We start from the raw sequence: 24,738 nt of genomic DNA, 5'->3' as shown, positions 1-24,738 counted from the left end.
CATTGTGACAGCACAAGGGTTAAGAGAAGCAAGGAACCATTGTGACCCAATGCAGGTTTACAATCTAAGAATCCCTTGTGACACCTGGGGGCGCAAAAGGACCACGGATGGACTCTGACAGCATGGGGACCTATAGAAGCAAGGAACCATTATGACACCATGGAGGCCAAGAATCAAATGATTCATTGTGACATCAAGTGGCCTAAAAGGGCTTGGAATGCATTGTGACACCACAGAGGTTAAGAGAAGCAAGGAACCATTGTGACCCAATGCAGGTTAACAATCTAATGATCCCTTGTGACACCAATGGGCCTAAAAGGGGCAGGGATGAATTGTGAAAGCATGGGGACCAATAGAAGCAAGGATCTATTATGCCACCGTGGAGGCCAAGAATCAAATGATTCATTGTGACATCAGGTGGCCTAAAAGGGCATGGGATGCATTGTGACACCACAGAGGTTAAGAGAAGCAAGGAACCATTGTGACCCAATGCAGGCTAACAATCTAATGATCCCTTGTGGCACCAGGGGGTATAAAAAGGGCCAGGGATGGATTGTTACAGCACGGGGACCAATAGAAGCAAGGAACCATTATGACACCATGGACGCCAAGAATCAAATGATTCATTGTGACATCAAGTGGCCTAAAAGGGCATGGGATGCATTGTGACACCACAGAGGTTAAGAGAAGCAAGGAACCATTGTGACCCAATGCAGGCTAACAATCTAATGATCCCTTGTGACACCAATGGGCCTAAAAGGGGCAGGGATGAATTGTAAAAGCATGGGGACCAATAGAAGCAAGGATCTATTATGCCACGGTGGAGGCCAAGAATCAAATGATTCATTGTGACATCATGTGGCCTAAAAGGGCATGGGATGCATTGTGACAGCACAGGGGTTAAGAGAAGCAAGGATCCATTGTGACCCAATGGAGCCTAACAATCTAATGATCCCTTTTGACACCAATGGGCCAAAAAGGGGCAGGGATATATTGTGAAAGCATGGGGCCCAAGTAAAACCTGGTACAATTATGCCACCATGGAGGCCAAGAATCAAATGATTCATTGTGACATCAAGTGGCCTAAAAGGGCATGGGATGCATTGTGACACCACAGGGGTTAAGAGAAGCAAGGAACCATTGTGACCCAATGCAGGCTAACAATCTAAGAATCCCTTTTGACACCAGGGGACGCAAAAGGACCACGGATGAACTGTGACAGCATGGGGACCTATAGAAGCAAGGAACCATTATGACACCATGAAGGCCAAGAATCAAATGGTTCATTGTATGACCAAGTGGCCTAAAAGAGCTTGGAATGCATTGTGACACCACAGAGGTTAAGAGAAGCAAGGAACAATTGTGACCCAATGCAGGCTAACAATCTAATGATCCCTTGTGGCACCAGGGGGTATAAAAAGGGCCAGGGATGGATTGTTACAGCACGGGGACCAATAGAAGCAAGGATCTATTATGCCACCGTGGAGGCCAAGAATCAAATGATTCATTGTGACATCATGTGGCCTAAAAGGGCATGGGATGCATTGTGACAGCACAGGGGTTAAGAGAAGCAAGGATCCATTGTGACCCAATGCAGGCTAACAATCTAATGATCCCTTGTGACACCAATGGGCCTAAAAGGGGCAGGGATATATTGTGAAAGCATGGGGCCCAATTAAAACCTGGTACAATTACGCCACCATGGAGGCCAAGAATCAAATGATTCATTGTGACATCAAGTGGCCTAAAAGGGCATGGGATGCATTGTGACACCACAGAGGTTAAGAGAAGCAAGGAACCATTTTGACCCAATGTAGGCTAACAATCTAATGATCCCTTGTGACAACAATGGGCCTAAAAGGGGCAGGGATGAATTGTGACAGCATGGGGCCCAATAGAAACAAGGAACCATTATGACACCATGGAGGCCAAGAATCAAATGATTCATTGTGACATCAAGTGGCCTAAAAGCGCATGGGATGCATTGTGACACCACAGAGGTTAAGAGAAGCAAGGAACCATTGTGACCCAATGCAGGCTAACAATCTAATGATCCGTTGTGACGCCAATGGGCCTAAAAGGGCCAGGGATGAATTGTTACAGCACGGGGACCAATAGAAGCAAGGATCTATTATGCCGCCATGGAGGCCAAGAATCAAATAATTCATTGTGACATCAAGTGGCCTAAAAGGGCATGGGATGCATTGTGACACCACAGGGGTTAAGAGAAGCAAGGATCCATTGTGACCCAATGCAGGCTAACAATCTAATGATCCCTTGTGACACCAATGGGCCTAAAAGTGGCAGGGATGAATTGCGAAAGCATGGGGCCCAAGTAAAACCTGGTACAATTATGCCACCATGGTGGCCAAGAATCAAATAATTCATTGTGACATCAAGTGGCCTAAAAGGGCATGGGATGCATTGTGACACCACAGGGGTTAAGAGAAGCAAGGATCCATTGTGACCCAATGGAGGCTAACAATCTAAGAATCCCTTTGGACACCAGGGGGCGCGAAAGGACCACGGATGGACTCTGGCAGGATGGGGACCTATAGAAGCAAGGAACCATTATGACACCATGAAGGCCAAGAATCAAATGGTTCATTGTAAGACCAAGTGGCCTAAAAGGGCTTGGAATGCATTGTGACACCACAGAGGTTAAGAGAAGCAAGGAACCATTGTGACCCAATGCAGGCTAACAATCTAATGATCCCTTTTGACACCAATGGGCCTAAAAGGGGCAGTGATGTATTGTGAAAGCATGGGGCCCAATAGAAACAAGGAACCATTATGACACCATGGAGGCCAAGAATCAAATGATTCATTGTGACATCAAGTGGCCTAAAAGGGCATGGGATGCATTGTGACAGCACAGGGGTTAAGAGAAGCAAGGAACCATTGTGACCCAATGCAGGCTAACAATCTAAGAATCCCTTTTGACACCCGGGGGCGCAAAAGGACCACGGATGGATTCTGACAGCATGGGGACCTATAGAAGCAAGGAACCATTATGACACCATGAAGGCCAAGAATCAAATGGTTCATTGTAAGACCAAGTGGCCTAAAAGGGCTTGGAATGCATTGTGACACCACAGAGGTTAAGAGAAGCAAGGAACCATTGTGACCCAATGCAGGCTAACAATCTAATGATCCCTTGTGACACCAATGGGCCTAAAAGGGGCAGGGATGAATTGTGAAAGCATGGGGACCTATAGAAGCAAGGAACCATTATGACACGGTGGAGGCCAAGAATCAAATGATTCATTGTGACATCAGGTGGCCTAAAAGGGCATGGGATGCATTGTGACAGCACAAGGGTTAAGAGAAGCAAGGAACCATTGTGACCCAATGCAGGCTAACAATCTAATGATCCCTTGTGGCACCAGGGGGTATAAAAACGGCCAGGGATGGATTGTTACGGCACGGGGACCAATAGAAGCAAGGATCTATTATGCCACCGTGGAGGCCAAGAATCAAATGATTCATTGTGACATCAAGTGGCCTAAAAGGGCATGGGATGCATTGTGACAGCACAGGGGTTAAGAGAAGCAAGGATCCATTGTGACCCAATGGAGGCTAACAATCTAAGAATCCCTTTTGACTCCAGGAGGCGCGAAAGGACCACGGATGGACTCTGGCAGGATGGGGACCTATAGAAGCAAGGAACCATTATGACACCATGAAGGTCAAGAATCAAATGGTTCATTGTGACATCAAGTGGCCTAAAAGGGCTTGGAATGCATTGTGACACCACAGAGGTTAAGAGAAGCAAGGAACCATTGTGACCCAAAGCAGGCTAGCAATCTAATGATCCCTTGAGGCACCAGGGGGTATAAAAAGGGCCAGGGATGGATTGTTACAGCACGGGGACCAATAGAAGCAAGGATCTATTATGCCACCGTGGAGGCCAAGAATCAAATGATTCATTGTGACATCATGTGGCCTAAAAGGGCATGGGATGCATTGTGACAGCACAGGGGTTAAGAGAAGCAAGGATCCATTGTGACCCAATGCAGGCTAACAATCTAATGATCCCTTTTGACACCAATGGGCCAAAAAGGGGCAGGGATATATTGTGAAAGCATGGGGCCCAATTAAAACCTGGTACAATTACGCCACCATGGAGGCCAAGAATCAAATGATTCATTGTGACATCAAGTGGCCTAAAAGGGCATGGGATGCATTGTGACACCACAGAGGTTAAGAGAAGCAAGGAACCATTGTGACCCAATGGAGGCTAACAATCTAATGATCCCTTTTGACACCAATGGGCCTAAAAGGGGCAGGGATGTATTGTGAAAGCATGGGGCCCAATAGAAACAAGGAACCATTATGACACCATGGAGGCCAAGAATCAAATGATTCATTGTGACATCAAGTGGCCTAAAAGGGCATGGGATGCATTGTGTCAGCACAGGGGTTAAGAGAAGCAAGGAACCATTGTGACCCAATGCAGGCTAACAATCTAAGAATCCCTTTTGACACCAGGGGGCGTAAAAGGACCACGGATGGACTCTGACAGCATGGGGACCTATAGAAGCAAGGAACCATTATGACACCATGAAGGTCAAGAATCAAATGGTTCATTGTGACATCATGTGGCCTAAAAGGGCATGGGATGCATTGTAACACCACAGAGGTTAAGAGAAGCAAGGAACCATTGTGACCCAATGCAGGCTAACAATCTAATGATCCCTTGTGACACCAATGGGCCTACAAGGGCCAGAGATTAATTGTGAAACATGGGGCCCAATTAAAACCTGGTAGAATTATGCCAACATGGAGGCCAAGAATCAAATGATTCATTGTGACATCAAGTGGCCTAAAAGGGCATGGGATGCATTGTGACACCACAGGGGTTAAGAGAAGCAAGGATCCATTGTGACCCAATGCAGGCTAACAATCTAATGATCCCTTGTGACACCAATGGGCCTAAAAGGGGCAGGGATGAATTGTGAAAGCATGGGGCCCAAGTAAACGCTGGTACAATTATGCCACCATGGAGGCCAAGAATCAAATAATTCATTGTGACATCAAGTGGCCTAAAAGGGCATGGGATGCATTGTGACACCACAGAGGTTAAGAGAAGCAAGGATCCATTGTGAGCCAATGGAGCCTAACAATCTAATGATCCCTTGTGACACCAATGGGCCTAAAAGGGCCAGGGATGAATTGTTACAGCACGGGGACCAATAGAAGCAAGGATCTATTATGCCACCGTCGAGGCCAAGAATCAAATGATTCATTGTGACATCAAGTGGCCTAAAAGGACATGGGATGCATTGTGACACCACAGAGGTTAAGAGAAGTAAGGATCCATTGTGACCCAATGCAGGCTAACAATCTAATGATCCCTTTTGACACCAATGGGCCTAAAAGGGGCAGGGATGTATTGTGAAAGCATGGGGCCCAATTAAAACCTGGTACAATTTCACCACCATGGAGGCCAAGAATCAAATGATTCATTGTGACATCAAGTGGCCTAAAAGGGCATGGGATGCATTGTGACACCACAGGGGTTAAGAGAAGCAAGGAACCATTGTGACCCAATGCAGGCTAATAATCCCAGGATCCCATTTGACACCAGGGGGCGTAAAAGGGCCAGGGATGAATTGTGACAGCATGGGGCCCAATAGAAACAAGGAACCATTACCACACCATGGAGGCCAAGAATCAAATGATTCATTGTGACATCAAGTGGCCTAAAAGGGCATGGGATGCATTGTGACAGCACAGGGGTTAAGAGAAGCAAGGATCCATTGTGACCCAATGGAGGCTAACAATCTAAGAATCCCTTTTGACTCCAGGAGGCGCGAAAGGACCACGGATGGACTCTGACAGCATGGGGACCTATAGAAGCAAGGAACCATTATGACACCATGAAGGTCAAGAATCAAATGGTTCATTGTGACATCAAGTGGCCTAAAAGGGCTTGGAATGCATTGTGACACCACAGAGGTTAAGAGAAGCAAGGAACCATTGTGACCCAAAGCAGGCTAACAATCTAATGATCCCTTGAGGCACCAGGGGGTATAAAAAGGGCCAGGGATGACTTGTGACAGCATGGGGCCCAATAGAAACAAGGAACCATTATGAACCCATGGAGGCCAAGAATCAAATGATTCATTGTGACATCAAGTGGCCTAAAGGGGCATGGGATGCATTGTGACACCACAGAGGTTAAGAGAAGCAAGGAACCATTGTGACCCAATGCAGGCTAACAATCTAATGATCCCTTGTGGCACCAGGGGGTATAAAAAGGGCCAGGGGTGGATTGTTACAGCACGGGGACCAATAGAAGCAAGGATCTCTTATGCCACCGTGGAGGCCAAGAATCAAATGATTCATTGTGACATCATGTGGCCTAAAAGGGCATGGGATGCATTGTGACAGCACAGGGGTTAAGAGAAGCAAGGATCCATTGTGACCCAATGCAGGCTAACAATCTAATGATCCCTTTTGACACCAATGGGCCAAAAAGGGGCAGGGATATATTGTGAAAGCATGGGGCCCAATTAAAACCTGGTACAATTACGCCACCATGGAGGCCAAGAATCAAATGATTCATTGTGACATCAAGTGGCCTAAAAGGGCATGGGATGCATTGTGACACCACAGAGGTTAAGAGAAGCAAGGAACCATTGTGACCCAATGGAGGCTAACAATCTAATGATCCCTTTTGACACCAATGGGCCTAAAAGGGGCAGGGATGTATTGTGAAAGCATGGGGCCCAATTAAAACCTGGTACAATTACGCCACCATGGAGGCCAAGAATCAAATGATTCATTGTGACATCAAGTGGCCTAAAAGGGCATGGGATGCATTGTGACACCACAGAGGTTAAGAGAAGCAAGGAACCATTGTGACCCAATGCAGGCTAACAATCTAATGATCCCTTGTTTACACCAATGGGCCTAAAAGGGCCAGGGATGAATTGTTACAGCACGGGGACCAATAGAAGCAAGGATCTATTATGCCGCCATGGAGGCCAAGAATCAAATAATTCAATGTGACATCATGTGGCCTAAAAGGGCATGGGATGCATTGTAACAGCACAGGGGTTAAGAGAAGCAAGGATCCATTGTGACCCAATGGAGGCTAACAATCTAATGATCCCTTTTGACACCAATGGGCCTAAAAGGGGCAGGGATGTATTGTGAAAGCATGGGGCCAAATAGAAACAAGGAACCATTATGACACCATGAAGGCCAAGAATCAAATGGTTCATTGTGACATCAAGTGGCCTAAAAGGGCATGGGATGCATTGTAACACCACAGAGGTTAAGAGAAGCAAGGAACCATTGTGACCCAATGCAGGCTAACAATCTAATGATCCCTTGTGACACCAATGGGCCTAAAAGGGGCAGGGATGAATTGTGAAAGCATGGGGCCCAAGTAAAACCTGGTACAATTATGCCACCATGGAGGCCAAGAATCAAATGATTCATTGTGACATCAAGTGGCCTAAAAGGGCATGGGATGCATTGTGACACCACAGGGGTTAAGAGAAGCAAGGATCCATTGTGACCCAATGCAGGCTAACAATCTAATGATCCCTTTTGACACCAATGGGCCTAAAAGTGGCAGGGATGTGTTGTGAAAGCATGGGGCCCAATTAAAACCTGGTACAATTACGCCACCATGGAGGCCAAGATTTAAATATTCATTGTGACATCAAGTGGCCTAAAAGGGCATGGGATGCATTGTGACACCACAGGGGTTAAGAGAAGCAAGGAACCATTGTGACCCAATGCAGGCTAACAATCTAAGAATCCCTTTTGACACCAGGGGGCGCAAAAGGACCACGGATGGACTCTGACAGCGTGGGGACCTATAGAAGCAAAGAACCATTATGACACCATGAAGGCCAAGAATCAAATGGTTCATTGTGACATCAAGTGGCCTAAAAGGGCTTGGAATGCATTGTGACACCACAGAGGTTAAGAGAAGCAAGGAACCATTGTGACCCAATGCAGGCTAACAATCTAATGATCCCTTGTGGCACCAGGGGATATAAAAAGCGCCAGGGATGGATTGTTACAGCACGGGGACCAAGAGAAGCAAGGATTTATTATGCCACCATGGAGGCCAAGAATCAAATGATTCATTGTGACATCAAGTGGCCTAAAAGGGCATGGGATGCATTGTGACAGCACAGGGGTTAAGAGAAGCAAGGATCCATTGTGACCCAATGGAGGCTAATAATCCCAGCATCCCATTTGACACCAGGGGGCGTAAAAGGGCCAGGGATGAATTGTGACAGCATGGGGCCCAATAGAAACATGGAACCATTACCACACCATGGAGGCCAAGAATCAAATGATTCATTGTGACATCAAGTGGCCTAAAAGGGCATGGGATGCATTGTGACGCCACAGAGGTTAAGAGAAGCAAGGAACCATTGTGACCCAATGGAGGCTAACAACCTAATGATCCCTTGTGACACCAATGGGCCTAAAAGGGGCAGGGATGAATTGTGAAAGCATGGGGCCCAAGTAAAACCTGGTACATTTATGCCACCATGGAGGCCAAGAGTCAAATGATTCATTGTGACATCTAGTGGCCTAAAAGGGAATGGGATGCATTGTGACACCACTGGGGTTAAGAGAAGCTAGGATCCATTGTGACCCAATGCAGGCTAACTATCTAATGATCCCTTGTGGCACCAGGGGGTATAAAAAGGGCCAGGGATGGATTGTTACAGCACGGGGACCAATAGAAGCAAGGATCTATTATGCCACCGTGGAGGCCAAGAATCAAATGATTCATTGTGACATCATGTGGCCTAAAAGGGCATGGGATGCATTGTGACAGCACAGGGGTTAAGAGAAGCAAGGAACCATTGTGACCCAATGCAGGCTAACAATCTAATGATCCCTTGTGGCACCAGGGGGTATAAAAAGGGCCAGGGATGGATTGTTACAGCACGGGGACCAAGAGAAGCAAGGATTTATTATGCCACCATGGAGGCCAAGAATCAAATGATTCATTGTGACATCAAGTGGCCTAAAAGGGCATGGGATGCATTGTGACAGCACAGGGGTTAAGAGAAGCAAGGATCCATTGTGACCCAATGCAGGCTAATAATCCCAGCATCCCATTTGACACCAGGGGGCGTAAAAGGGCCAGGGATGAATTGTGACAGCATGGGGCCCAATTAAATCGTGGTATAATTACGCCACCATGGAGGCCAAGAATCAAATGATTCATTGTGACATCAAGTGGCCTAAAAGGCATGGGATGCATTGTGACACCACAGGGTTTAAGAGAAGCAAGGAACCATTGTGACCCAATGCAGGCTAACAATCTAAGAATCCCTTTTAACATCATGGGGCGCAAAGGACCACGGATGAACTCTGACTGCAAGGGGACCTATAGAAGCAAGGAACCATTATGACACCATGGAGGCCAAGAATCAAATGGTTCATTGTAAGACCAAGTGGCCTAAAAGGGCTTGGAATGCATTGTGACACCACAGAGGTTAAGAGAAGCAAGGAACCATTGTGACCCAATGGAGGCTAACAATCTAATGATCCCTTGTGGCACCAGGGTGTATAAAAAGGGCCAGGGATGGATTGTTACAGCACGGGGACAAATAGAAGCAAGGATCTCTTATGCCACCGTCGAGGCCAAGAATCAAATGATTCATTGTGACATCAAGTGGCCTAAAAGGGCATGGGATGCATTGTGACAGCACAGGGGTTAAGAGAAGCAAGGATCCATTGTGACCCAATGGAGGCTAATAATCCCAGGATCCCATTTGACACCAGGGGGCGTAAAAGGACCACGGATGAATTGTGACAGCATGGGGCCCAATAGAAACAAGGAACCATTATGACACCATGGAGGCCAAGAATCAAATGATTCATTGTGACATCAAGTGGCCTAAAAGGGCATGGGATGCATTGTGACACCACAGAGGTTAAGAGAAGCAAGGAACCATTGTGACCCAATGGAGGCTAACAATCTAATGATCCCTTGTGACACCAATGGGCCTAAAAGGGGCAGGGATGAATTGTGAAAGCATGGGGCCCCAGTAAAACCTGGTACAATTTTGCCACCATGGAGGCCAAGAATCAAATGATTCATTGTGACATCAAGTGGCCTAAAAGGGCATGGGATGCAGTGTGAAACCACAGGGGTTAAGAGAAGCAAGGATCCATTGTGACCTAATGCAGGCTAATACTCCCAGTATCCCATTTGACACCAGGGGGCGTAAAAGGGCCAGGGATGAATTGTGACAGCATGGGGCCCAATAGAAACAAGGAACCATTATGACACCATGGAGGCCAAGAATCAAATGATTCATTGTGACATCAAGTGGCCTAAAAGAGCATGGGATGCATTGTGACACCACAGGGGTTAAGAGAAGCAAGTAACCATTGTGACCCAATGCAGGCTAACAATCTAAGAATCCCGTTTGACACCAGGGGGCGCAAAAGGACCACGGATGAACTCTGACATCAAGGGGTCCAATAGAAGCAAGGAAACATTATGACACCATGAAGGCCAAGAGTCAAATGGTTCATTGTGACATCAAGTGGCCTAAAAGGGCTTGGAATGCAATGGGGCACCACAGAGGTTAAGAGAAGCAAGGAACCATTGTGACCCAATGCAGTCTAACAATCTAATGATCCCTTGGGGCACCAGGGGGTAAAAAAGGGCCACGGAAGGATTGTTACCGCACGGGGACCAATAGAAGCAAGGATCTATTATGCCACCGTGGAGGCCAAGAATCAAATGATTCATTGTGACATCAAGTGGCCTAAAAGGGCATGGGATGCATTGTGACAGTACAGGGGTTAAGAGAAGCAAGGATCCATTGTGACCCAATGGAGGCTAACAATCTAAGAATCCCTTTTGACTCCAGGAGGAGCGAAAGGACCACGGATGGACTCTGGCAGGATGGGGACCTATAGAAGCAAGGAACCATTATGACACCATGGAGGCCAAGAATCAAATGATTCATTGTGACATCAAGTGGCCTAAAAGGGCATGGGATGCATTGTGACACCACAGAGGTTAAGAGAAGCAAGGAACCATTGTGACCCAATGCAGGCTAACAATCTAATGATCCCTTGTGACACCAATGGGCCTAAAAGGGTCAGGGATGAATTGTTACAGCACGGGGACCAATAGAAGCAAGGATCTCTTATGCCACCATGGAGGCCAAGAATCAAATAATTCATTGTGACATCATGTGGCCTAAAAGGGCATAAGATGCATTGTGACAGCACAGCGGTTAAGAGAAGCAAGGATCCATTGTGACCCAATGGAGGCTAACAATCTAAGAATCCCTTTTGACACCAATGGGCCTATAAGGGCCAGAAATGTATTGTGAAAGCATGGGCCCCAATTAAAACCTGGTACAATTACGCCACCATGGAGGCCAAGAATCAAATGATTCATTGTGACATCAAGTGGCCTAAAAGGCATGGGATGCATTGTGACACCACAGGGGTTAAGAGAAGCAAAGAACCATTGTGACCCAATGCAGGCTAACAATCTAAGAATCCCTTTTGACACCAGGGGGCGCAAAAGGACCACGGATGAACTGTGGCAGCATGGGGCCCAATAGAAACAAGGAACCATTATGACACCATGGAGGCCAAGAATCAAATGATTCATTGTGACATCAAGTGGCCTAAAAGGGCATGGGATGCATTGTGACACCACAGGGGTTAAGAGAAGCAAGGATCCATTGTGACCCAATGCAGGCTAACAATCTAATGATCCCTTTTGACACCAATGGGCCAAAAAGGGGCAGGGATATATTGTGAAAGCATGGGGCCCAATTAAAACCTGGTACAATTACGCCACCATGGAGGCCAAGAATCAAATGATTCATTGTGACATCAAGTGGCCTAAAAGGGCATGGGATGCATTGTGACACCACAGAGGTTAAGAGAAGCAAGGAACCATTGTGACCCAATGGAGGCTAACAATCTAATGATCCCTTTTGACACCAATGGGCCAAAAAGGGGCAGGGATGTATTGTGAAAGCATGGGGCCCAATTAAAACCTGGTACAATTACGCCACCATGGAGGCCAAGAATCAAATGATTCATTGTGACATCAAGTGGCCTAAAAGGGCATGGGATGCATTGTGACACCACAGAGGTTAAGAGAAGCAAGGAACCATTGTGACCCAATGCAGGCTAACAATCTAATGATCCCTTGTTTACACCAATGGGCCTAAAAGGGCCAGGGATGAATTGTTACAGCACGGGGACCAATAGAAGCAAGGATCTATTATGCCGCCATGGAGGCCAAGAATCAAATAATTCAATGTGACATCATGTGGCCTAAAAGGGCATGGGATGCATTGTAACAGCACAGGGGTTAAGAGAAGCAAGGATCCATTGTGACCCAATGGAGGCTAACAATCTAATGATCCCTTTTGACACCAATGGGCCTAAAAGGGGCAGGGATGTATTGTGAAAGCATGGGGCCAAATAGAAACAAGGAACCATTATGACACCATGAAGGCCAAGAATCAAATGGTTCATTGTGACATCAAGTGGCCTAAAAGGGCATGGGATGCATTGTAACACCACAGAGGTTAAGAGAAGCAAGGAACCATTGTGACCCAATGCAGGCTAACAATCTAATGATCCCTTGTGACACCAATGGGCCTAAAAGTGGCAGGGATGAATTGTGAAAGCATGGGGCCCAAGTAAAACCTGGTACAATTATGCCACCATGGAGGCCAAGAATCAAATGATTCATTGTGACATCAAGTGGCCTAAAAGGGCATGGGATGCATTGTGACACCACAGGGGTTAAGAGAAGCAAGGATCCATTGTGACCCAATGCAGGCTAACAATCTAATGATCCCTTTTGACACCAATGGGCCTAAAAGTGGCAGGGATGTGTTGTGAAAGCATGGGGCCCAATTAAAACCTGGTACAATTACGCCACCATGGAGGCCAAGATTTAAATATTCATTGTGACATCAAGTGGCCTAAAAGGGCATGGGATGCATTGTGACACCACAGGGGTTAAGAGAAGCAAGGAACCATTGTGACCCAATGCAGGCTAACAATCTAAGAATCCCTTTTGACACCAGGGGGCGCAAAAGGACCACGGATGGACTCTGACAGCGTGGGGACCTATAGAAGCAAAGAACCATTATGACACCATGAAGGCCAAGAATCAAATGGTTCATTGTGACATCAAGTGGCCTAAAAGGGCTTGGAATGCATTGTGACACCACAGAGGTTAAGAGAAGCAAGGAACCATTGTGACCCAATGCAGGCTAACAATCTAATGATCCCTTGTGGCACCAGGGGATATAAAAAGCGCCAGGGATGGATTGTTACAGCACGGGGACCAAGAGAAGCAAGGATTTATTATGCCACCATGGAGGCCAAGAATCAAATGATTCATTGTGACATCAAGTGGCCTAAAAGGGCATGGGATGCATTGTGACAGCACAGGGGTTAAGAGAAGCAAGGATCCATTGTGACCCAATGGAGGCTAATAATCCCAGGATCCCATTTGACACCAGGGGGCGTAAAAGGGCCAGGGATGAATTGTGACAGCATGGGGCCCAATAGAAACATGGAACCATTACCACACCATGGAGGCCAAGAATCAAATGATTCATTGTGACATCAAGTGGCCTAAAAGGGCATGGGATGCATTGTGACGCCACAGAGGTTAAGAGAAGCAAGGAACCATTGTGACCCAATGGAGGCTAACAACCTAATGATCCCTTGTGACACCAATGGGCCTAAAAGGGGCAGGGATGAATTGTGAAAGCATGGGGCCCAAGTAAAACCTGGTACAATTATGCCACCATGGAGGCCAAGAATCAAATGATTCATTGTGACATCTAGTGGCCTAAAAGGGAATGGGATGCATTGTGACACCACTGGGGTTAAGAGAAGCTAGGATCCATTGTGACCCAATGCAGGCTAACTATCTAATGATCCCTTGTGGCACCAGGGGGTATAAAAAGGGCCAGGGATGGATTGTTACAGCACGGGGACCAATAGAAGCAAGGATCTATTATGCCACCGTGGAGGCCAAGAATCAAATGATTCATTGTGACATCATGTGGCCTAAAAGGGCATGGGATGCATTGTGACAGCACAGGGGTTAAGAGAAGCAAGGAACCATTGTGACCCAATGCAGGCTAACAATCTAATGATCCCTTGTGGCACCAGGGGGTATAAAAAGGGCCAGGGATGGATTGTTACAGCACGGGGACCAAGAGAAGCAAGGATTTATTATGCCACCATGGAGGCCAAGAATCAAATGATTCATTGTGACATCAAGTGGCCTAAAAGGGCATGGGATGCATTGTGACAGCACAGGGGTTAAGAGAAGCAAGGATCCATTGTGACCCAATGGAGGCTAAGAATCCCAGCATCCCATTTGACACCAGGGGGCGTAAAAGGGCCAGGGATGAATTGTGACAGCATGGGGCCCAATTAAATCGTGGTATAATTACGCCACCATGGAGGCCAAGAATCAAATGATTCATTGTGACATCAAGTGGCCTAAAAGGCATGGGATGCATTGTGACACCACAGGGTTTAAGAGAAGCAAGGAACCATTGTGACCCAATGCAGGCTAACAATCTAAGAATCCCTTTTAACATCATGGGGCGCAAAGGACCACGGATGAACTCTGACTGCAAGGGGACCTATAGAAGCAAGGAACCATTATGACACCATGGAGGCCAAGAATCAAATGGTTCATTGTAAGACCAAGTGGCCTAAAAGGGCTTGGAATGCATTGTGACACCACAGAGGTTAAGAGAAGCAAGGAACCATTGTGACCCAATGGAGGCTAACAATCTAATGATCCCTTGTGGCACCAGGGTGTATAAAAAGGGCCAGGGATGGATTGTTACAGCACGGGGACAAATAGAAGCAAGGATCTCTTATGCCACCGTCGAGGCCAAGAATCAAATGATTCATTGTGACATCAAGTGGCCTAAAAGGGCATGGGATGCATTGTGACAGCACAGGGGTTAAGAGAAGCAAGGATCCATTGTGACGAAATGGAGGCTAATAATCCCAGGATCCCATTTGACACCAGGGGGCGTAAAAGGACCACGGATGAATTGTGACAGCATGGGGCCCAATAGAAACAAGGAACCATTATGACACCATGGAGGCCAAGAATCAAATGATTCATTGTGACATCAAGTGGCCTAAAAGGGCATGGGATGCATTGTGACACCACAGAGGTTAAGAGAAGGAAGGAACCATTGTGACCCAATGCAGGCTAACAATCTAATGATCCCTTGTGACACCAATGGGCCTAAAAGAGGCAGGTATGAATTGTGAAAGCATGGGGCCCAAGTAAACCCTGGTACAAATATGCCACCATAGACGCCAAGAATCAAATGATTCATTGTGACATCAAGTGGCCTAAAAGGGCATGGGATGCATTGTGACAGCACAGGGGTTAAGAGAAGCAAGGAACCATTGTGACCCAATGCAGGCTAACAATCTAAGAATCCCTTTTAACATCAGGGGGCGCAAAAGGACCACGGATGAACTCTGACAGCAAGGGGACCTATAGAAGCAAGGAACCATTATGACACCCTGAAGGCCAAGAATCAAATGGTTCATTGTAAGACCAAGGGGCCTAAAAGGGCTTGGAATGCATTGTGATACCACAGAGGTTAAGAGAAGCAAGGAACCATTGTGACCCAATGCAGGCTAGCAATCTAATGATCCCTTGTGGCACCAGGGGTTATAAAAAGGGCCAGGGATGGATTGTTACAGCACGGGGACCAATAGAAGCAAGGATCTATTATGCCACCATGGAGGCCAAGAATCAAATGATTCATTGTGACATCAAGTGGCCTAAAAGGGCATGGGATGCAGTGTGAAACCACAGGGGTTAAGAGAAGCAAGGATCCATTGTGACCTAATGCAGGCTAATACTCCCAGTATCCCATTTGACACCAGGGGGCGTAAAAGGGCCAGGGATGAATTGTGACAGCATGGGGCCCAATAGAAACAAGGAACCATTATGACACCATGGAGGCCAAGAATCAAATGATTCATTGTGACATCAAGTGGCCTAAAAGAGCATGGGATGCATTGTGACACCACAGGGGTTAAGAGAAGCAAGTAACCATTGTGACCCAATGCAGGCTAACAATCTAAGAATCCCGTTTGACACCAGGGGGCGCAAAAGGACCACGGATGAACTCTGACATCAAGGGGTCCAATAGAAGCAAGGAAACATTATGACACCATGAAGGCCAAGAGTCAAATGGTTCATTGTGACATCAAGTGGCCTAAAAGGGCTTGGAATGCAATGGGGCACCACAGAGGTTAAGAGAAGCAAGGAACCATTGTGACCCAATGCAGTCTAACAATCTAATGATCCCTTGGGGCACCAGGGGGTAAAAAAGGGCCACGGAAGGATTGTTACCGCACGGGGACCAATAGAAGCAAGGATCTATTATGCCACCGTGGAGGCCAAGAATCAAATGATTCATTGTGACATCAAGTGGCCTAAAAGGGCATGGGATGCATTGTGACAGTACAGGGGTTAAGAGAAGCAAGGATCCATTGTGACCCAATGGAGGCTAACAATCTAAGAATCCCTTTTGACTCCAGGAGGAGCGAAAGGACCACGGATGGACTCTGGCAGGATGGGGACCTATAGAAGCAAGGAACCATTATGACACCATGGAGGCCAAGAATCAAATGATTCATTGTGACATCAAGTGGCCTAAAAGGGCATGGGATGCATTGTGACACCACAGAGGTTAAGAGAAGCAAGGAACCATTGTGACCCAATGCAGGCTAACAATCTAATGATCCCTTGTGACACCAATGGGCCTAAAAGGGTCAGGGATGAATTGTTACAGCACGGGGACCAATAGAAGCAAGGATCTCTTATGCCACCATGGAGGCCAAGAATCAAATAATTCATTGTGACATCATGTGGCCTAAAAGGGCATAAGATGCATTGTGACAGCACAGGGGTTAAGAGAAGCAAGGATCCATTGTGACCCAATGGAGGCTAACAATCTAAGAATCCCTTTTGACACCAATGGGCCTATAAGGGCCAGAAATGTATTGTGAAAGCATGGGCCCCAATTAAAACCTGGTACAATTACGCCACCATGGAGGCCAAGAATCAAATGATTCATTGTGACATCAAGTGGCCTAAAAGGCATGGGATGCATTGTGACACCACAGGGGTTAAGAGAAGCAAAGAACCATTGTGACCCAATGCAGGCTAACAATCTAAGAATCCCTTTTGACACCAGGGGGCGCAAAAGGACCACGGATGAACTGTGGCAGCATGGGGCCCAATAGAAACAAGGAACCATTATGACACCATGGAGGCCAAGAATCAAATGATTCATTGTGACATCAAGTGGCCTAAAAGGGCATGGGATGCATTGTGACACCACAGGGGTTAAGAGAAGCAAGGATCCATTGTGACCCAATGCAGGCTAACAATCTAATGATCCCTTGTGGCACCAGGGGGTATAAAAAGGGCCACGGATGAACTGTGGCAGCATGGGGCCCAATAGAAACAAGGAACCATTATGACACCATGGAGGCCAAGAATCAAATGATTCATTGTGACATCAAGTGGCCTAAAAGGGCATGGGATGCATTGTGACACCACAGGGGTTAAGAGAAGCAAGGATCCATTGTGACCCAATGCAGGCTAACAATCTAATGATCCCTTTTGACACCAAGGCTTGTAATAGGGCCAGGGTTGAATTGTTACAGTACGGGGACCCATAGAAGCAAGGATCTATTATGCCACGGTGGAGGCCAAGAATCAAATAATTCATTGTGACATCATGTGGCCTAAAAGGGCATGGGATGCATTGTGACACCACAGGGGCTAAGAGAAGCAAGGAACCATTGTGACCCAATGCAGGCTAACAATCTAAGAATCCCTTTCGACACCAGGGGGCGCAAAATGGCCACGGATGAACTGTGACAGCATGGGGACCTATAGAATCAAGGAACCATTATGACACCATGAAGGCCAAGAATCAAATGGTTCATTGTAAGACCAAGTGGCCTAAAAGGGCATGGGATGCATTGTGATACCACAGAGGTTAAGAGAAGCAAGGAACCATTGTGACCCAATGGATGCTAACAATCTAATGATCCCTTGTGACACCAGGGGGCCCAAAAGGGCCAGTGGTGAATCGTGAAAGCATGTGGCCCAATTAAAACCGGGTGCAATTACGCCACCATGGAGGCCAAGAATCAAATGATTCATTATGACATCAAGTGGCCTAAAAGGGCATGGGATGCATTGTGACACCACAGAGGTTAAGAGAAGCAAGGAACCATTGTGACCCAATGGAGGCTTACAATCTAATGATCCATTGTGACACAAGTGGTTGTAATAGCTCCAGGGATGGATTGTTACAGCACGGGGACCAATAGAAGCAAGGATCTATTATGCCACCATGGAGGCCAAGAATCAAATGATTCATTGTGACATCAAGTGGCCTAAAAGGGCATGGGATGTATTGTGACAGCACAGGGGTTAAGAGAAGCAAGGGTCCATTGTGACCCAATGGAGGCTAATAATCCCAGGATCCCATTTGACACCAGGGGTTGTAATAGGGCCAGGGATGAATTGTGACAGCATGGGGCCCAATAGAAACAAGGAATCATTATGACACCATGGACGCCAAGAATCAAATGATTCATTGTGACATCAAGTGGCCTAAAAGGGCTTGGGATGCATTGTGACACCACAGGGGGTAAGAGACGCAAGGATCCATTGTGACCCAATGGAGGCTAATAATCCCAGGATCCCGTTTGACACCAGGGGGCGTAAAAGTGCCAGGGATGAATTGTGACAGCATGGGGCCCAATAGAATCAAGGAACCATTATGACACCATGGACGCCAAGAATCAAATGATTCATTGTGACATCAAGTGGCCTAAAAGGGCATGGGATGCATTGTGACACCACAGGGGTTAAGAGAAGCAAGGAACCATTGTGACCGAATGCAGGCTAACAATCTAATGATCCCTTGTGGCACCAGCGGTCGTAAAAGGCCCAGTGATGTATTGTTACAGCACGGGGACCAATAGAAGCTAGGATCTATTATGCCACCATGGAGGCCAAGAATCAAAAAATTCATTGTGTCATCAAGTGGCCTAAAAGGGCTTGGGATGCATTGTGACACCACAGATGTTAAGAGAAGCAAGGAACCATTTTGTCCCAATGGAGCCTAATAATCCCAGGATCCCGTTTGACACCAGGGGGCGTAAAAGGGCCAGGGATGATTTGTGACAGCATGGGGCCCAAGAAAAACATGGAAATATTATGACACCATAGAGGCCAAGAATCAAATGATTCATTGTGACATCAAGTGGCCTAAAAGGGCATGGGATGCATTGTGACACCACAGAGGTTAAGAGAAGCAAGGATCCATTGTGACCCAATGGAGGCTAACAATCTAATGATCCCTTGTGACACCAATGGGCCTAAAAGGGCCAGGGATGAATTGTGAAAGCATGGGACCCGAGTAAAACCTGGTACAATTATGCCACCATGGAGGCCATGAATCAAATAATTCATTGTGACATGATGTGGCCTAAAAGGGCATGGGATGCATTGTGACACCACAGATGTTAAGAGAAGCAAGGAAACATTGTGACCCAATGCAGGCTAATAATCCCAGTTTCCCGTTGGCACCAGGGGGCGTAAAAGGGCCAGGGATGAATTGTGACAGCATGGGGCCCAATAGAAACAAGGAACCATTATGACACCATGGGGGCCAAGAATCAAATGATTCATTGTGACATCAAGTGGCCTAAAAGGGCATGGGATGCATTGTGACGCCTCAGGGGTTAAGAGAAGCAAGGAACCATTGTGACCCAATGCAGGCTAACAATCCAAGAATCCCTTTTGACACCAGGGGGCGCAAAAGGACCACGGATGAACTCTGACAGCATGGGGACCTATAGAAGCAAGGAACCATTATGACACCATGAAGGCCGAGAATCAAATGGTTCATTGTAAGACCAAGTGGCCTAAAATGTCTTGGAATGCATTGTGACACCACAGAGGTTAATAGAAGCAAGGAACCATTGTGACCCAAGGGAGGCTAACAATCTAATGATCCCTTGTCACACAAGGTGTTGTAAAAGGGCCAGGGATGAATTCTTACAGCATGGGGCCCAAGAAAATCATGGAAACATTATGACGCCATAGAGGGCAAGACTCAAATAATTTATTGTAACACCAAGTGGCCTAAAAGGGCATGGGATGCATTGTGACACCACAGGGGTTAAGAGAAGCAAGGAACCATTGTGACCCAATGGAGGCTAACAATCTAATGATCCCATTTGACACCAGGGGGCGTAAAAAGGCCAGGGCTCAATTGTGACAGCATGGGGCCCAATAGAAACAAGGAACCATTATGACACCATGGAGGCCAAGAATCAAATGATTCATTGTGACATCAAGTGGCCTAAAAGTCTTGGAATGCATTGTGACACCACAGAGGTTAAGAGAAGCAAGAAACCATTGTGACCCAATGCAGACTAACAGTCAAATGATCCCCTGTGGCACCCATGGGCCTAAAAGGGCCAGGGTTGAATTGTTACATCACGGGGACCGATAGGAGCAAGGATCTATTATGCCACCGTGGAGGCCAAGAATCAAATGATTCATTGTGAAATCATGTGGCCTAAAAGGGCATGGGATGCATTGTGACAGCACAGGGGTTAAGAGAAGCAAGGATCCATTGTGACACAATGGTGGCTAATAATCCCAGGATCCCTTTTGACACCAGGGGGCGCAAAAGGGCCAGGAATGAATTGTGACAGCATGGGGCCCAATAGATACAATGAACTATTATGCCACAATGGAGGCCAAGAATCAAATGATTCATTGTGACATCAAGTGTTCTAAAAGGGCATGGAATGCATTGTGACACCACGGGGGTTAAGAGAAGCAAGGATCCATTGTGACCCAATGTAGGCTAATAATCCCAGGATCCCTTTTGACAACAGGGGGCGCAAAAGGACCACGGATGAACTCTGACAGCATGGGGACCTATAGAAGCAAGGAACCATTATGACACCATGAAGGCCAAGAATGAAATGGTTCATTGTAAGACCAAGTGGCCTAAAAGGGCTTGGAATGCATTGTGACACCACAGAGGTTTAGAGAAGCAAGGAACCATTGTGACCCAATGCAGGCTAACAATCTAATGATCCATTGTGACACCAGGGGTTGTAATAGGGCCAGGTCTGAATTGTTACAGCATGGGGCCCAATAAAAACAGGGAAACATTACGTCACAGTAGAGGCCAAGAATCAAATGATTCATTGTAACACCAAGTGGCCTAAAAGGGCATGTGATGCATTGTGACACCACAGGGGTTAAGAGAAGCAAGGAACCATTGTGACCCAATGCATGTTAACAATCTAAGAATCCCTTTTGACACAAGGGGGCGTAAAAGGACCACGGATAGACTGAGACAGCATGGGGACCTATAGAAGCAAGGAAACATTATGACATCATGAAGGCCAAGAATCAAATGGTTCATTGTAAGACCAAGTGGCCTAAAAGGGCTTGGAATGCATTGTCACAGCACAGAGGTTAAGAGAAGCAAGGAACCATTGTGACCCAATGCAGGCTAACAATCTAAGAATCCCTTTTGCCACCAGGGGGCTCAAAAGGACCACGGATGAACTCTGACAGCATGGGGACCTATAGAAGCAAGGATCTATTATGCCACCGTGGAGGCGAAGAATCAAATGATTCATTGTGACATCAAGTGGCCTAAAAGTGCATGGGATGCATTGTGACACCACAGGGGTTAAGAGAAGCAAGGATCCATTGTGACCCAATGGTGGCTAACAATCTAAGAATCCCTTTTGACAACAGGGGGCGTAAAATGGCCAGGGATGGATTGTGAAAGCATGGGGCCCAATTAAAACCTGGTACAATTATGCCACCATGGAGGCCAAGAATCAAATGATTCATTGTGACATCAAGTGGCCTAAAAGGGCATGGGATGCATTGTGACACCACAGGGGTTAAGAGAAGCACGGAACCATTGTGACCCAATGCAGGCGAACAATCTAAGAATCCCTTTTGACACCAGGGGGCACAAAAGGACCACGGATGAACTGTGTCAGCATGGGGACCTATAGAAGCAAGCAACCCTAATGACACCATGAAGGCCAAGAATCAAATGATTCATTGTGACATCAAGTGGCCTAAAAGGGCTTGGAATGCATTGTGACACCACAGAGGTTAAGAGAAGCAAGGAACCATTGTGACCCAAGGGAGGCTAACAAACTAATGATCCATTGTGGCATAGATGGGCCTAAAAGGGCCAGGGTTAAATTGTTACAGCACGGGGAGCGATAGATGCAAGGATCTATTATGCCACCGTGGAGGCCAAGAATCAAATAATTCATTGTGACATCATGTGGCCTAAAAGGGCATGGGATGCATTGTGACAGCACAGGGGTTAAGAGAAGGAAGGATCCATTGTGACCCAATGGAGGCTAATAATTCCAGGATCCCTTTTGAAACCAGGGGGCGCAAAAGGTCCCGGAATGAATTGTGAGAGCATGGGGCCCAATAGATACAATGAACTATTATGCCACAATGGAGGCCAAGAATCAAATGATTCATTGTGACATCAAGTGGTCTAAAAGGGCATGGAATGCATTGTGACACCACAGAGGTTAAGAGAAGCAAGGAACCATTGTGACCCAATGCAGACTAACAATCTAATGATCCATGGTGACACCAGGGGTTGTAATAGGGCCAGGGATGAATTGTTACAGCATGGGGCCCAATAAAAACATGGAAACATTATGTCCCCATAGAGGCCAAGAATCAAATGATTCACTGTAAAACCAAGTGGCCTAAGAGGGCATGGGATGCATTGTGACACCACAGAGGTTTAGAGAAGCAAGGAACCATTGTGACCCAATGCAGACTAAGAATCCAATGATCGCTTGTGGCACCCATGGGCCTAAAAGGGCCAGGAATGAATTTTGAGAGCATGGGGACCAATAGAAGCAAGGATCTATTATGCCACCATGGAGGCCAAGAATCAAATAATTCATTTTGAAATCATGTGGCCTAAGAGGGCATGGGATGCATTGTGACAGCACAGGGGTTAAGAGAAGCAAGGATCCATTGTGACCCAATGGAGGCTAATAATCCCAGGATCCCATTTGAGACCAGGGGGCGCAAAAGGGCCAGGAATGAATTGTGAGAGCATGGGGCCCAATAGATACAATGAACGATTATGCCACAATGGAGGCCAAGAATCAAATGATTCATTGTGACATCAAGTGGCCTAAAAGGGCATGGAATGCATTGTGACAGCACAGGGGTTAAGAGAAGCAAGGATCCATTGTGACCCAATGGAGGCTAATAATCCCAGGATCCCTTTTGACACCAGGGGACGTAAAAGGACAATGGATGAACTCTGACAGCATGGGGACCTATAGAAGCAAGGAACCATTATGACACCATGAAGGCCAAGAATCAAATGGTTCATTGTAAGACCAAGTGGCCTAAAAGGGCTTGGAATGCATTGTGACACCACAGAGGTTAAGAGAAGCAAGGATCCATTGTGACCCAATGGATGCTAATAATCCCAGAATCCCTTTTGACCACAGGGGGCGCAAAAGGACCACGGATGAATTGTGACAGCATGGGGACCTATAGAAGCAAGGAACCATTATGACACAATGTAGGCCAAGAATCAAATGATTCATTGTGACATCAAGTGACCTAAAAAGGCTTGGAATGCATTGTGACACCACAGAGGTTAAGAGAAGCAAGGAACCATTGTGACCCAATGCAGGCTAACAATCTAATGATCCATTGTGACACCAGGGGTTGTAATAGGGCCAGGGATGAATTGTTACAGCATGGGGCCCAATAAAAACATGGAAATATTATGTCACCATAGAGGCCAAGGATCAAATGCTTCATTGTAACACCAAGTGGCCTAAAAGGGCCTGGGATGCACTGTGACACCACAGGGGTTAAGAGAAGCAAGGAACCATTGTGACCCAATGCAGGCTAACAATCTAAGAATCCCTTTTGACACCAGGGGGCGGAAAAGGACCACGGATGAACTCTCTCAGCCTGGGGAACTATAGAAGCAAGGAACCATTATGACACCATGAAGGCCAAGAATCAAAGGGTTCATTCTAAGACCAAGTGGCCTAAAAAGTCTTGGAATGCATTGTGACACCACAGAGGTTAAGAGAAGCAAGGAACTATTGTGACCCTCTGCAGACTAACAATCTAATGATCACTTGTGGCACCCATGGGCCTAAAAGGGCCAGGGTTGAATTGTTACAGCACGGGGACCGATAGAAGCAAGGATCTATTATGCCACCGTGGAGGCCAAGAATCAAATAACTCATTGTGAAATCATGTGGCCTAAGAGGGCATGGGATGCATTGTGACATCACAGGGGTTAAGAGAAGCAAGGATCCATTGTGACCCAATGGAGGCTAATAATCCCAGGATCCCTTTTGACACCAGGGGACGTAAAAGGACCATGGATGAACTCTGACAGCATGGGGACCTATAGAAGCAAGGAACCATTATGACACCATGAAGGCCAAGAATCAAATGGTTCATTGTAAGACCAAGTGGCCTAAAAGGGCTTGGAATGCATTGTGACACCACAGAGGTTAAGAGAAGCAAGGAACCATTGTGACCCAATGGAGGCTAATAATCCCAGGATCCCATTTGACACCAGGGGG

The sequence above is a fragment of the Cinclus cinclus genome, chromosome 9, assembly GCF_963662255.1.
Source record: "Cinclus cinclus chromosome 9, bCinCin1.1, whole genome shotgun sequence".
In the NCBI taxonomy this organism is placed as follows: Eukaryota; Metazoa; Chordata; class Aves; order Passeriformes; family Cinclidae; genus Cinclus; species Cinclus cinclus.
The sequence above is the reverse complement of the archived record's forward strand: the minus strand, read 5'-3'. Positions refer to the sequence as shown.